General features: G+C 46.6%; 1 long non-coding RNA gene across 1 annotated transcript in view; it reads left to right on the forward strand.

Annotated features, from left to right (window-relative positions):
* Window positions 1-8,127: 8,127 nt before the first annotated feature.
* LOC146839369 (uncharacterized) overlaps window positions 8,128-16,972 on the forward strand; it is a 91,155-nt gene continuing 82,310 nt past the window's right edge. The window contains exon 1 of the long non-coding RNA XR_014980680.1: window positions 8,128-8,474. This is a non-coding gene — a long non-coding RNA (uncharacterized LOC146839369). The remainder of the gene's footprint in view (window positions 8,475-16,972) is intronic.

Raw genomic sequence — 16,972 nt, forward strand, 5'->3', positions numbered from 1 at the left:
TCATGATAATAATTATGCAGGAGAGCTTTAGCTGCGGCTTGATTCTCTATGGCTCCCTGCGGATCCATTTTTGCACCCCCATGTCCTCCTCCATAGCCGCTCGGTATTAGTGAGGCAAAGAGGTCAACTCATCTTTAGGGCTCATGTGGCCTACATGTTCTTGCCTGGTCCTATTCAGCCCTATCCTATAATCTCCCAGAACCTTTTATGAAACTCTTAGATGGATTGCATCTTGCAGAGCTCTCCAGACCAGTGCACTGCCTTCTCTTTTTGTGCCATATGAGAGGTTTGTGGGTCCTTTGGGCTTGCATGAGCTGTGCCTCACCCCCCAGGGTGGTCCTTCTTTTTCTGAGGGTTACGCTGAGCTCTTTCTTCCGTTCAGTGCATTCCTTATTATATCAATCAAGATAGGGGTCTTGCAATGTCGTATCCCCGCTTTCTTTGTGATCTAGTAGTACCTGATGGGTGGATTTGATCAATAGGTTGAAAGTTTTGGTCCTCACGAGACCGGAATCCTTGGCCTCCACGCTCAGCTCTGTATGAGGTGCATTCCACTGCAGGCTGGTTGAGCAGTCTACTGTTTCCCAGTTCATGGGGGCTATGGATAGTTTTTGCCTGCTTCCATCCAGGCCAAGTTTACACACGTATGCACATTCTGCCTGGTGCCAGTTCTTAGAGTCTTCAAGATCGAGCACAAGATGGAGTGGGTCATGGGACTCATGATCACTCTTTATTCGCTCTTCGTGCCATATATCGATCACCCGGTTCCAGGCCTCCAGGTGAATCATGATGTAATCAATACCACTGCACGCTTCCCCACATGAGAACTTGGTCTTGGCGCATAATCCGAAGTGGTCCAGCCATTCAGAGGTCTCAAGCCCGCGATTAGGATGATCGTACTTATTTGTTCCGCTTTTGTGATGTTCTCTGTTACGGGGGGATGTGGGAGCCCCCAGGCGTACTCCTCCTCCATTACTTCTTGGCCCTGTGGGGCTGCGGGGAGACTGGTGTTCAAGTCACTTGCTGGTCTGGTTATTGAGGAAAGGCTGATGATGGCACTTTCTTGACGTATGATCGATAGTAATAAATGCAGAGATTTGAGGAGCATTGAGGGCACCAGGATACCCTCACCGTGGTAAATAGATATCAGTGAGGTCTATCGCTCCTCTGCCTTCTTCTAACTCCAGATGTTGTGAAGAATGATAGTTTAGTATTAAGGGTACAATGGCTTTGACCCAGATGTGGGGGCTGCTCTCTGCCCTTCCTCTTGGCTGTCTTATGGCAGGGGTAATGAAGGCATGAACCCCTCTAGATCTATGCTCTCCAATGCCCAGGTCTCTTGCGGGCAGCAGATATCCCGCAGCATCAGGTCCTCATCTTTCATCCTCTTGCTCAGTCCAGCTATGTTCCAAATTGTAATCTCCGCGTGATCAGCCGCTGGAGGGCGGGATCAATGTTTCCCTATAAATAACTGCTTGTTCACCTAGCAGTGCCATTGGGATCCCATTGGGGTAAGATTTCAAGTAGGTGGGGTTCGGGGTAGCTTCGGACTTTCTACCTGGTTGGAGTTGAGTACCCCGCGCTGTAACTTGGTTTGTTGCTACATGAACCCTCAGTTTGTGACGTCGGCTTTAAGTGGCAGAGGATAGGAGGGAACACATGCGCCATTTAAAATTGGATGGTAATCCAGCCTCTCTTTTTGAGGTTCAGGTTTGGATACCTTTCAACGCCTACCTCAAACATGGGAGGGTATGGCTCGACGGGCGGCCTCTCAACTGTTACTCCCCAGGTTGTCAGATCTTTGGCCGGCTTATCTATATATGGTCTGCCGTTCCATAATTGCTCCAGAGCGTTAATGTCTCCTCCATCCCCTGCAAGTCCCCCTGAGGGAGAAAGCTTATGCTAAGGAAATCAATCATTAGAAGTTATTTGCCACAGCTCTGTCCATGAGCCCATTTCTTGCCCCTTATCTTGCCATCGGTGGTAGGGGCTGTTCTGGTCCTTCCACTGGAATGTTTCTCCCAGGACTCTCCCGGGAACCCTTATGCCTTGTTAAGCTGGTAGTTGCACGACTTAGGAGTGGTGTCCAGGCTTGCTTTAGTAAGGTCATTCTTTGCGGACCCTTGGTGCATGTAGCTTTATCGTTAGCACAAGTGGTGAACGACGCTCCCTCACCTTCATTAGTCTTCAGGCTGGTCGCCTGGATGGGTCCCACATCCTATCGATGTGTGTCTGTATCTTGCAGTGTTTGTCGAATGAGAGGATGAAGTAGGTGTGGGGCAGGTGACAAAGTGATGGATTGCTAGACTGCGGTATCTGCGGGCTGTTCGATGGAGTTACACTTATGTTGGCCAAATTCCCCTCCAAGTCCTCAGAAGACGAGATCAATATAGGGTTCTGTACACTTGAAGGTTATTCGGGGGAGTTCGTGAGATGTCGTGTAGTCGAGGGTGGTTCAGGGGATGCAGTGGCCTTACTAGCCTCCCCACATGCCTCATGCCTTGTCTCTTTCCCAGTTTTTTTCCGTCTGTTGGATTTGTGGCTTGATTTTATTGGGAGCAGGAATTTTCTGAACCGCTCATTTTAGGATTTGTGTACCCTAGGGGCAATCCTTTTGACGGGTCCCAACATATTCTTTTCTCCGTTCTGTTTACATCCATCGCGAGCGGTGTCATTCGTTGGGAGGGACTGGTCCGCTTGCTTGTTTGTTGGCACCTCCTCTCCTTTCTTATGAACTGGATCCTGAGTCCTCCATGAGTGAGGCGAGAGTGTATGGAACCTCACGCAACTTATTCAGAATGGGGGAACAGAGACACACCTCCCCGGCGTGGCTGGCCGGGTGAACTTACTCTTCATAGCTTCCTCACTACCAGCCATCCTTTGATCGATCCTGGTTATTACTTCACGGTGCTGAGGGTTTCCTTGAGTAACGGGGTTTCCTGAATCCATTTTCAGCGACTGCAAGGTCCGTGCAGCGGTTATGGAGTCTAGCGTCCTGCACACAGCTTTCATGAGGCTTAGAACAGGCTGGGCAGGTGTGGGCTCACATTTCTCCAGCTGCCCTTCCCTGGTGAGGTTAGGATCCACAAGGAGGTAATCCCTATAAAGCCATCTGCCTGTTGACCTCTCTTTGGTGTACATCTGCGTCGTCGTTGTATTTCATATTAATCAGATCTTCATCGTCCAGGGGGAATCAATCCAACAAGGATCCGGGTGTGATAAGGACACAGAAGCCACTGTCAGCCTGGGATGATGCTTGCACCCTTCAAAGGCCAGGGGGAATCAATCCAAGGATCCAGATGTGATAAGGACACAGAATCCACTGTCAGCCTGGGATGATGCTTGCACCCTTCAAAGGCCAGGGGGAATCAATCCAAGGATCCGGGTGTGATAAGGACACAGAATCCACTGTCAGCCTGGGATGATGCTTGCACCCTTCAAAGGCCAGGGGGAATCAATCCAAGGATCCGGGTGTGATAAGGACACAGAATCCACTGTCAGCCTGGGATGATGCTTGCACCCTTCAAAGGCCAGGGGGAATCAATCCAAGGATCCGGGTGTGATAAGGACACAGAATCCACTGTCAGCCTGGGATGATGCTTGCCCCCTTCAAAGGCCAGGGGGAATCAATCCAAGGATCCGGGTGTGATAAGGACACAGAATCCACTGTCAGCCTGGGATGATGCTTGCCCCCTTCAAAGGCCAGGGGGAATCAATCCAAGGATCCGGGTGTGATAAGAACACAGAAGCCACTGTCAGCCTGGGATGATGCTTGCACCCTTCAAAGACCAGGGGGAATCAATCCAAGGATCCAGATGTGATAAGGACACAGAAGCCACTGTCAGCCTGGGATGATGCTTGCACCCTTCAAAGGCCAGGGGGAATCAATCCAAGGATCCAGATGTGATAAGGACACAGAATCCACTGTCAGCCTGAGATGATGCGTGCACCCTTCAAAGGCCAGGGGGAATCAATCCAAGGATCCAGATGTGATAAGGACACAGAATCCACTGTCAGCCTGAGATGATGCGTGCACCCTTCAAAGGCCAGGGGGAATCAATCCAAGGATCCAGATGTGATAAGGACACAGAATCCACTGTGAGCCTGGGATGATGCTTGCCCCCTTCAAAGGCCAGGGGGAATCAATCCAAGGATCCGGGTGTGATAAGGACACAGAATCCACTGTAAGCCTGGGATGATGCGTGCACCCTTCAAAGGCCAGGGGGAATCAATCCAAGGATCCAGATGTGATAAGGACACAGAATCCACTGTCAGCCTGGGATGATGCTTGCACCCTTCAAAGACCAGGGGGAATCAATCCAAGGATCCAGATGTGATAAGGACACAGAATCCACTGTAAGCCTGGGATGATGCTTGCACCCTTCAAAGGCCAGGCTACATGAGGCCTGGACCAGTTGACCATCTTTAGTTGTCCAGTTCATTGGGCTTCGTGAAACAGAGATTAAAACCCTGGGGGTGAGGGAGTGGTCAATGGGTCTGGTGCACTTCTGCCCGCACCAACGGGCTATTCAGAATTTAGGGCTCCGCTGCAGTCGTGCCCTGCGCTTCAGCGGGTAAACTTATCATTGCACCTACCTTGGCTACGCGAGGAAGCGGAGGAACGGCCATTCTCAGATCCTGGTCGGCTGTCAAGCTGTGGACTGCACCGTTGAAGACCCGAGGTTCAGGCTGCGTAGAAGCGGGGTTCAACCAGACAGGTTAGGTAACTGCAGACACCAATGGGGTCGCAACAGCAGAGATGTCCCCCAGATCTCTATCCACGACCCCCGAAATGATTTGTGATGGTGTCTGCTGTTACTTGCCTATGCTTAATCTTTTGGGGGAACCCTAGACCCTCCGGGCATGACTTTGTATCTCCTCCGTTGCTCATGAACCCACCTGGCGTAGTCCATGCCGTAATACTGGCATACAGGTCACCTGTGGCGGCTCTGCCAACATCTCCTACAGTGCCAACAGTGCCAACAATGCCAACAGCACCTACAGTGCCAACAGCACCAACAATGTCAACAGCGCCTACAGTGCCAACAGCGCCAACAGTGCCAACAGCACCTACAGCGCCTACAGTGCCAACAGCGCCAACAATGCCAACAGCGCCTACAGCGCCAACAATGCCAACAGTGCCTACCCTGTCTATATTAAAGTCTGTGAAGGGGTTATGTTGGGGGACCCCAGCCCCGAGTTGATGAATGCTTCCACATAGTATCCCCTCCCACGTGCATCCTTGCTTTGGCCCGTGCCTCCCACATGGTGTAGTCTCTTGTACACGACTGCTGTGCTCCACTGCAGAGTGAGTGACAACGTACGCCTGTCTTCAGGGGGCGCCGCCTCACCAAGCCCAAAGGTCCCAGGGCAGGGCAGCAGACGAGGAGCATGAACCCGACCCTCAGACGTGCGGGCTTCAAGCTCCCCTCCCAGGTTAGAAGATGCAGGTGTTGACATGTATGGAGGGCGGGATCCGGGAGGTGACCTCAACGGACACTTCTGGGCTGTGGGTGGAGTTTCACTGGGACACTGACTATGTAACCTCTGTGCAGGCTAGGGCTCAGTGCAGGGCAATGTCTCCAGCATGCAGGTTGTCACCTGGCATTCCGTACCCTCGCCCTCGTGGCTTTGTTCCTTCGGTTTCCTGCCCCTCCTGATCCTATGCTGGAGTGCGGTTTTCTTTAAAAATATATACCCTCTCCATTTTGCATATTTAGATTAAAATGAATAATTAATTAATAGTAATTATACTAATTGTTTCCTTTGTGAACTGACCAATATTACTAATATAAGAGATACACGTGGGAATTGCATTTGCATGGCCTAATTAATGACGTAAACTAATTTTCGTATGCAGATTAATAATAGACAATCAGAAATTGCATGATTATATGTTGCTTTTGTGATGTATTCGTGATTTGTGCTTAATTAATGTGAATATAATCTGCATTAAGTGTTGCTTCTGCTAGATAAATACACACACATATGGGTATTAGTAAGGGGATAACAGATTATTAGTCATTACCATGTATTAATTACATTTTTTGTGTTTCTTTGCTTAAGTTGACCATTTGGTGGCCACAAAATGGCCGACATCCCTATCAGACGAAAACGACTCTATTATGAGCATCTCTGGGTGAAGTGCGCATGCGTCGCCATCAGCTCCCGCGGCCTCTGTACGACCCCGACTCAACTGTGCCATCCAAGGACACACCGGGCTTTCGGCCAGCTGCTCTGAAAGAAACAATGAAAAGATACTTTTGCGTGGATTGGAACTATATCTAAAGACACATTATATGTATGGGAAAGAAGTCGAACTTTCCCCAACGGACCAATGAGATTCGTTCAAAATATCATTTGTTACACTTTGGAATGTAAATTTACTATAAAAATGGTAGATTAGAGAGGATGAGAGGCTTACAGGGCTTGGAGGCTTTTCAATTGCGAGACCCTTCAGAAGATTTTCGATTTCCTGACGTTATGCTGACGGTGACACTGCAGGACAGCTGTTTCCAAAGACTCTGACAGTATGAACTGATGACCATGATTTTGACTTAGAGGGCGACTTTAGCCAGACTGGGTAACTATGATGATCTGTTTGCTTGATTAAACCAGAGACTCTAATTTCAATTATTTAGATAAAATTTAAGATTCATTACAAGAACTGTGTTGGGTCGTTATTATTTGAGAAAATGTATTTATGTAAATGATGTTATAGATTTCGTTATCACTTCAACCTGCAGCTAGTAGATCCATGGCCTATTCATGGGATGAGTACTAACGTTGAAGTTTAGGTCTTTATGAATAGGGTTAAGTGTGTACTCACTTCCATTACAGCGAGTGGAATCAATCAATCAATCAATCAAGGCATTTATATAGCGCACTACTCACCCGGAGGGTCTCAAGGCGCTAGGGGAGGGGGCCCGCTACTGCTCGAACAGCCAGGTCTTGAGCTGCTTCCTGAAGGCGAGGTGGTCCTGGGTCAGGCGGAGGTGGGTCGGGAGGGAGTTCCACGTCTTGGCGGCAAGGTAGGAGAAGGACCGACCCCCTGTGGTGGCTCTTCGGATTCGGGGGACGGTGGCGAGGGCGTGGCCGGTCGATCGAAGCTGGCGTTTGGGAGCGTAGAAGTTGAGGCGGCTGTTGAGGTATCCTGGGCCTTGGTTGTGTAGGGCTTTGTGTGCGTGGGTGAGGAGACGGAAGGTGATCCTCTTCTTGACGGGGAGCCAGTGAGGTCTCTAAGGTGTCCGGAGATGTGGCTGCGACGGGGGATGTCCAGGATGAGTCGAGCTGAGGCGTTCTGAATTCGCTGGAGTCTCTTCTGGAGTTTGGCGGTGGTTCCGGCGTAGAGGGAGTTGCCGTAGTCCAGACGGCTGGTGACGAGGGCCTGGGTGACCGTCTTCCTGGTCTCGGTGGGGATCCACCGGAAGATCTTACGTAGCATGCGCAGGATGTTGAAGCATGACGAGGAGACGGCGTAGAAAATCACCTCCTTGAAACAGGTTATTAGAAGGATGTATGTTGGTGTTATGGGCCCCAATAGCGAATGTAGTGATTGAGTGTGATCTATGATCTGTGACGAAGGGAGGGATTTTGCATTCCATTCTTCCCCTTTCTCCCTCTCACACCCCCGACTCCCCTTCAGAGCCCCTCCTCAGCCCCCTACATTGCTTTGTGTTTGCTGCTGTGATGCGGGTGCTTCCGCCCACCATGCTGGCACGGGACACCTCTCAGTGCCTGCATCGCTCACCTGCCTGCCCCTCCGGTGAGCCCCTTTCCTCCACCCCTGTGGAACGCAGCTTCTCCTCGGCTTGGTGCTGGGTAGGGCTGGGCCTGGCCACAGCCTTCCCTTGCAGTGGACCTGATGCTCATGTCACACCGGACGTTGCAGTTGCCACAGGCTGTGTGTTTGTATTGCACAAGCCTCGAGTGTGCTTTTGTTTCATTTCTGCAAGTTAGCCCAGTCGTGGTTCTTAGATGTTCCCAAATGCTGAGGGGACATTCGGAGCCGGTGTCTGCGATGTTATTTCCGGTCTCCTTTTAACGTCTCGCCCTGGAGAGAGCAGTCTCTGCCATAAGAGGCCTTTTGGAGTAGCTCCACGCCCCCTGCCTTGAGGAGAGCTACAATGCGGGCACACCGGCTCTCCTCTTCCTCCTCTGGGTACGGACACCTGGAGTATATCTTTCAGAAATACGCCCCGTACCCACCAGTGGGGGCGGGCACTGCCACCTCTGACCAGAAAGCGCTGAGTGACGTCAAGCTTTCTCGAAGCAGAGAGCGCTGAACCGTTTCCAGGCGCTGTACCAAGAAGCCAGTATCACACAATGTATCCTAAGAGGATGCCGGGATCCAACTCTCGTCTTTCGGATCCAGAGTCCATTCATCCGTTGACTACAACTGACCAGCTCCGTGGACTCCGTACTCAAATTCACGGGAAGGGCAAATTCTGCAGAACACATAGGATGGAGCTCAGGTCTGTTTTTAAAAATGACTATTTTCTAAAGCTAGTCCGGGGTCCCCGGCTCCAGGCGCTTCGTGTTGGGCTCCAGCATAGCGCCTTCCTAAAGAGCCCCCACGGGGAGCTTTGCACCAGAGCACTTCCTACAGGCTCCCCAGGTGCGGCTAATGATCCGGAGGGGGTGATTATCTGACACGTGGTGACCTGAGTGAGTGAGTAAACTTCCCTCATTAGACTCATAGACATGCAGATTTCGAGAGCTCCGTGTTGATTACACCCCCCCACCCCTCGCCCCCACCCCTCCTGAACACTGTAACTATTAGGCAGCGCCTGGAAGAATGAGCTGCCAAGCACTCACCATCCCTTCCTCTAATGACCACGTTTATCCGCCCCTCCTCCCCCCAGGCCCTGCTGGGTTGTAAGAGCGCGTGCTGTGCGCCAGCAATACCCCCCCCCCCCCCCGCCTACCTCAGTCATTTTTGACCCCTTCGTAATTTGTTGGCATTGGAGTTTTTATAGCGCCAACTACACTAACACCCTCAAACCCTCTGCTCTCAGTGTATGTATACGTATGTGGTCACCTCTTATTGAAGTCGTTTGTCTCCTCTACACCCCCTCTTTACTTCCCCCGGTGCATGCATGTGTAACTCCTTGCAGCCCGTTACTGTGAGGTCAGAGGAGGCTGCGCTCAGTGCTTCTGTACACGTATGGGCGTGTCCAACCCCTCTCCTTTTTAGGTCTCGGCTGGCAATGGAGCGCGCATGCGCTCCTCGCCTCGAGACATACTCTCTCTCTACTACTCACTCTCTACTACTCTCCGCTAGTCACTCTCTACTACTCTCTGCTACCCACTCTCTACTACTCACTCTCTACTACTCTCTACTCTACTACTCACTCTCTACTACTCACTCCTCTCTACTCACTCTGTACTACTCCCTATTACTCACTCTCTATTACTCACTCTCCACTACTCACTCTCTACTACTCACTCCTCTCTACTCACTCTGTACTACTCCCTATTACTCACTCTCTATTACTCACTCTCTACTACTCACTCTCTACTACTCTACTCTTTACTACTCTACTCTTTACTACTCACTCTCTACTACTCTCTCTCTCTACTACTCTCTACCACTTACTCTCTACTACTCTCTACTACTCATTCTCTACTACTCACTACTACTCTACTACTCATTCTCTACTACTCTCTACTACTCACTCTCTACTACTCTATTACTCATTCTCTACTACTCACTCTCTACTACTCACTCTCTACTCCTCACTCTATACTACTCTCTATTACTCACTCTCTATTACTCACTCTCTACTACTCACTCTCTACTACTCACTCTACTACTCACTCCTCTCTACTCACTCTATACTACTCTACTCTGTACTACTCACTCTCTACTACTCTCTCTCTACTACTCTCTACTACTCATTCTCTACTACTCACTCTCTACTACTCTTTACTACTTACTCTCTACTACTTACTCTCTACTACTCTCAACCACTTACTCTCTACTACTCACTCTCTACTACTAACTACTACTCTCTACTACTCTGTACTACTCACTCTCTACTACTCTACTCTGTACTACTCATTCTCTACTACTCTCTCTCTACTACTCTCTACTACTCATTCTCTACTACTCACTCTCTACTACTCTCTATTACTCACTCTCTACTACTCACTCTACTAACTCACTAATCTCTACTACTCATTCTCTACTACTCACTCACTACTACTCTCTACTACTCATTCTCTACTACTTGCTCTCTACTACTCTCTACCACTTACTCTCTACTACTCATTCTCTACTACTCACTCTCTACTACTCTCTACTACTTACTCTCTACTACTCACTCTCTACTACTCTCTACTACTCACTCTCCTCTCTACTACTCACTCTACTAACTCACTAATCTCTACTACTCACTCTACTAACTCACTAATCTCTACTACTCATTCTCTACTACTCACTCACTACTACTCATTTTCTACTATTCTCTCTCTACTACTCACTCTCTATGACTCACTCTCTACTATTCTCTTCTACTCACTCTCTACTACTCTCTCTACTACTCATTCCCTACTACTCACTCTCTACTTCTCTCTCCTACTCTCTCTCTACTACTCTCTACTCTGTACTACTCACTCTCTACTTCTCTCTACTACTAACTCTCCACTTCTCACTCTCTACTACTCATTCTCTACTACTCACTCTCTACTACTCACTCACTACTCTACTACTTACTCTCTACTACTTACTCTCTACTACTCTCTACTACTCATTCTCTACTACTCATTCTCAACTCTCTACTACTCATTCTCTACTACTCACTCTCTACTACTCTCTCCTACTCTCTCTCTACTACTCTCTACTCTGTACTACTCACTCTCTACTTCTCTCTACTACTCTCTACTACTTACTCTCTACTACTCACTCACTACTCTCTACTACTCACTCTCTACTACTCTCTTTCTGCTACTCACTCTCTACTACCCTCTCTCTACTACTCACTCTCTACTACTCATTCACTACACTCTACTACTCTCTCTACTACTTACTCTCTACTACTTACTCTCTACTACTTACTCTCTACTACTCTGTACTACTCACTCTCTACTACTCACCACTCTCTACTACTCATTCACTACACTCTACTACTCTCTCTACTACTTACTCTCTACGACTTACTCTCTACTACTTACTCTCTACTATTCTCTACTACTCACTCACTACTCTAGTACTCATTCTCTACTACTCACTCTCTACTACTCTCTACTACTCACTCTCTACTACTCTCTCTACTACTCACTCTCTCCTACTCACTCTCTACTACTCTCTACTCTGTACTACTCACTCTCTACTTCTCTCTACTACTCTCTACTACTTACTCTCTACTACTCACTCTCTACTACTCACTCACTACCTACTCACTCACTACTCTCTACTACTCATTTTCTACTACTCACTCTCTACTACTCTCTCTCTACTACTCATTCTCTATGACTCTACTACTCACTCTCTACTATTCTCTACTACTCATTCTCTACTACTCACTCTCTACTAGTCTCTACTACTCTCTCTACTACTCACTCTACTACTCACTCTCTACTACTCTCTCTACTACTCTACTCTGTACTACTCACTCTCTACTACTACTCTCTCTACTACTCTGTACTACTCACTCTACTACTCTCTACTACTCACTCTCTACTACTCACGCTCTACTCTCTACCTCTCTACACCTCTCTCTACCTCTCTCTCTGCCTCTCTGTCTACTACTCTCTACCTCTGCCTCTCGACCTCTCTATATGCACACACACACATATATGTATATATATATATTCACTGAAAAAACCATAGGTTTCAGGCCTGATATAGTTAGGAATTAGCATTTAAAAAACCTTAGAAATTAACTGAAAAAACAATAGGTTTTAGGGGTGTTATAGTTAGCTGGACATTTCACTCGAACAAAACCATTGAAATTCCTCCGATATAGTTAGTTGTACTAACTACATCTCGCGCGCCCGCAATCCACTGCTGATGATGTCACATATTACATCAGTCATGACATGGTCAGTGACATCACTGATGACATCTTAAATGACATCACTGATGACATCACTGATGACATCATCCAGAGAATGTGGTTTAGTTTGTTATTTAAATATGTATTGTATATATAGCAATCTGCATTGAAGAATGAGTGGATATATAAATATAAATATCTGGATGGAGGATTTAGCAGCAGTGTGATTGACTGTTTACTTGACTAATTTATAGTGTCTCACTAAATATATTGGATAGTGACTAAACTGTGTGAATATCTGTATCACTTTGTCAGTTGTTGTGTAAACTGCTGCACTAGTTGGTTACTAGCTACGTGAAAGTCTATATTATTTATTGATTAGTTAACTGACTATTTGTATGGGAGAGTGAATGAGTGTGTGGTTCGGTGGGGGGGGGGTGTGACTGCCCAAAGATGTGTGAATAGTTGATTCAGTAGGTCTATGAAGTTAAAACTACATGTTATAACAGTTGTTTCGGTGAGTGAATATCTTTATAGGTGTGGCGATGAGCAAATATATATCTCAATGGTACATGTCCAACAAACTAGAAAAATAAAAGCCAGTGTATGTGTCAGTTGTTGTATATAAATAAGTATACATAAGACACAATGATTGTATGAGTGACTGTATGGATAACTGTATAGTTGTAATAGTGATTTTAAAACACACTAAGTATGAGTTATCTATATGAATAGATGAAGTGGTGTTTTTATAAGTGTATAGCTAAGTAAAAGTAAGTATGATCCATTGTTTGCATAAGTGAGTAGGATGACTGCATAAGTGATTAGGATGTGTGCTCGTGTGTAATGTCGATTTAGGTGTATAAGTATATTTGATAGTGTTCTATTGATCATTGACAGCATGTATGAGTGAATCTATAGGTAAGTGATTAGATGTGTGTATAGATCTCGGAATCACTGAGTGAGTGTTCAGAAACTTGTATTGGTGTGTCAATGGCTTTTAATCTGGCACTCTCTATTTTACAGTGAGTGATGAAAGGTTATACTAGTGTATGATGAGGTGAATCTGATTGTCACGTGGATGATGTCACCAGTGATGTCATTTGAGATGTCATCAGTGATGTCACTGACCATGTCATGAATGATGTAATATGTGACATCATCAGCAGTGGATTGCGGGCACGCGAGATGTAGTTAGTACAACTAACTATATCGGAGGAATTTCAATGGTTTTGTTCGAGTGAAATGTCCAGCTAACTATAACACCCCTAAAACCTATTGTTTTTTCAGTGAATTTCTAAGGTTTTTTTAAATGCTAAGTCCTAACTATATCAGGCTTGAAACCTATGTTTTTTTCAGTGAATTTCGCAGGTTTTTTAAATGCTAATTCCTAACTATATCAGGCCTGAAACCTATGTTTTTTTTCAGTGAATTTCAAAGGTTTTTTAAATGCTAATTCCTAACTATATCAGGCCTGAAACCTATGGTTTTTTCAGTGAATTTCAAAGGTTTTGTAAATGACAATTTTTAATGTATTAATTGTTATACTGATTTTTTTTATACTGATTTACTACATTGTTTAAACTGTTTATTTTTAGATATTTTATTTTTTTAATTACATTATACATTACAATACAAAATATACTTTCTCAGAATGAATTACTTTAGTTTAAATACTTTGCAAATAGGCAATAGACTTTTAAGTACAGTAGTTACAGTTGTTGCAATGGGCAACACAATTTCAAACACAATGCAACATTGAGCTCAATGTGAATTTCTAGTCAAATGCAATTAGTTACTTTATGGATTACTTTTCTAACCACAGGACCGGATGCAAGATTCAGTCCTTGGACATCTCCTGTAAACAGTTGAGTAAAAGCGTTTTGGTTACAGTAGTGATTTTTAAGGATTATTATTGTATTTTAAAAGTTGACACTTAGAACATTTTTCACATAGAATCACCAATGTTATCCTATGTCAGAAAATTCACTTAGCAGTTAAGTAGTGTTATCGTTACTTTTTCTTACTCAGTGGTGGATCCTGGATCCAGCACAGGTGAATCTCCCGTAAACAGTTGAAAGAATGTGTTTAATTCATACAGATGATTTTTTAGGAATATTTTTAGTTTGTGAAAATAGACAGAAACTTTTCTACTTAAAAGCACACAATGGATCCCTATGGAAGGAAATACAAGTTACTGTTAAGTATGCTTAGAATTACTTTTCAGGGTCAGTGCTGGTCTAAAAGATGCAGCCCTGGGTTCTCTCCTGATAACAGGTGAGTAAATCGGAATTCATAGTTCAGCTGATTTTAGAGGAATATTTGTACGTTTCAAAATTGGACACAAACACTTTTCTGCTGAAAACCACACAATGGATTCCAATGGAAGGAAATACAAGTTACTGGTAAGTACGCTTAGAATTACTTTTCAGGGTCAGTGCTGGTCTAAAAGATGCAGCCCTGGATTCTCTCCTGATAACAGGCGAGTAAATCGGAATTCGTAGTTCGGCTGATTTTAGAGGAATATTTGTACGTTTCAAAAATGGACACAGAAACTTTTCTGGTGAAAACCACACAATGGATTCCTATGAAAGGAAATACAAGTTACTGGTAAGTACGCTTAGAATTACTTTTCAGGGTCAGTGCTGGGCTAAAAGATGCAGCCCTGGATTCTCTCCTGATAACATGTGAGTAAATCGTAATTCGTAGTTCGGCTGATTTTAGAGGAATATTTGTACAATGGTAAAGGAAGGGGGCGGGGCCTGAGGTGACGTGTGCAAACACACCCTGTGGCGCGTTTTAAGTTGGGGAATTAATTCCTCTTCAATCCTGCGGTCCCCTGGGGGCCAACTAGCCCACCAGGTACCTCCAGTATGTGGCAGCTCCGTGACACTTCCTGGAGGTACCTGGTGGGCTAGTTGGCCCCTAGGGGAACTTCTGGATTGAAGAGGAATTAATTCCCCAACTTAAAATGCGCCACACGGCGTGTTTGCACACATATCACCTCAGGCCCCGCCCCCTACCATCACCACTGTGCAAACGCGCCCCGTGGCGTGTTTTAAGTTGGGGGATTAAGTCCCCTTGAATCCTGAGGTCCCCTGGTGGCCAACTTGCCCACCAGGTACCTCCACTATGCGCCAGGGAGCTGTGTTGCAGAGAGGTGTTCAGAGGCCACGCCCCTTTTTACAACACTCTGCAACGCAGCTCCGTGGCGCTTACTGGAGGTACCTGGTGGGCTAGTTGACCCCTAGGGGACCTCTCGATTGAAGAGGAATTAATTCCCCAACTTAAAACGCGCCACAGGGCGTGTTTGCACAGTATCACCTCAGGCGCCGCCCCCTATCTTCACTACTGTGCAAACGCACCCCGTGGCGCGTTTTAAGTTGGGGGATTAAGTCCCCTTGAATGCTGAGGCCACCAAGTACCTCCAGTAAGCGCCACGGAGCTGCATTGCAGAGAGGTGTAACAAGGGGCGTGGCCTCATTACACCTCTCTGCAAGGCAACCCCCTTGCACATACTGGAGGTTCCTGGTGGGCTAGTGGGCCCCCAGGGACCCCCAGTATTCAAGGGGAATTAGTTCCCCCTCTGCAAACGCGCCAGGGGGCGCGTTTGCAGAGTGGTGTAAGGAGGGGGCGTGGCCTCCCGCCCAATCCCGTTTTTTTTGTTCCTTCTCTTTTTTTTAGAAGGGGGGCTGTGTAGCCCCCCTTCTTTTTCAATTTTTTTTGCCCTGGGGACCCCATCCCCCAGGGCCTGATCCCAATTTTTATTTTTGAAAAAAAAAAAAATCGGGAAGGGGGCCATGTGGCCCCCCTCCTGAGGCCATAATTTGCCTCGGGGACCCATCCCCCGGGGCACGGGCCTTTTTAAAAAAAAATTGATGGAGGGGGGCTGCATAGCCCCCCTTCTCTGGCCACTTTAAGGCCCCGGGGACCCCATCCCCCGGGGCCGGCCATTGTTTTTTATTTTTAAAAATATTTAATTTGGGAGGGGGGCAACGTTGCCCCCCTCCCGGGCCACTTCTGGCCCCGGGGACCCCATCCCCCGGGGCCTGGCCTCTCGTTGGAGACCGTAGATAGTTATAGTTAGGACCGTGTTTCCATAGGAAATCCGCAACATTCTATTTGGAATAACTTTGGCGCCGGTTGGCGAATCCTCGCGAAATTTTCAAAATAGGTGGGGCGCTCCGCTCCGCTCCTACCCTGAAAGTCTCGGGGGGATTCGTCAAGCGGGGGCTGAGAAAAAAGGGGGTCCCAAAACACGTTTTCCCCATGCAATTTTCCATAGGGACCTTTAGTCCAAGGTACAGCCCGAACGGCTGAACAGAATTACTTGAAATGTGGCAGAGAAGTAGTCCTCAGGTCAGGGAAGTGCCTTTTGCAGGTCTGGTGTCAATCTGTTCAGTAGTTCCTGAGAAAATCAAAAGTAAAATCATATATATATGTGGGCGGAGCCTAACCACACATCTCATCCTGAGATCTGATTGGCTGTCAGCACTTCATCCAAGAAGTGTTGGCAGCCATCTTGGGACCAATATACATGATAGCACCTCATTAAAAAGCATTGCAGTTAATAGAAGGTTTTAAGACTTTAGTTACATTATAAATCATTTGTTGATGGTACCATACTCATTTTAGGAATTGTGGTATGTTCTAAGGTGATTTCACCATGTGAAAAAGCCTTCTGCTGGGATATCATGATTGAGAGAAAAATATTTTCTCATGCTTTTCCCACAGAGGTTTGGAAGGTGATCTATAAGCTAAACTGAGAGCTTATTTTCTGTAAATTCACATTATCTTTCTCAGTCATGTGAGAATGAAGTCTGACATTCTCAGTAAAACATGTACATCCAACAAGGGCAGAGACTGTAAGTTGATTCCTTTGTGTTCTACTGCAGCTTCCCAGAGTGTTCCAAAGAACAACTAGAGCGCTAACAGTCCTACTTATGATAAACGTATGGCACACCTGAAGCCAT

The sequence above is a fragment of the Triturus cristatus genome, chromosome 4_1 (assembly GCF_964204655.1).
Source record: "Triturus cristatus chromosome 4_1, aTriCri1.1, whole genome shotgun sequence".
In the NCBI taxonomy this organism is placed as follows: domain Eukaryota; kingdom Metazoa; phylum Chordata; class Amphibia; order Caudata; family Salamandridae; genus Triturus; species Triturus cristatus.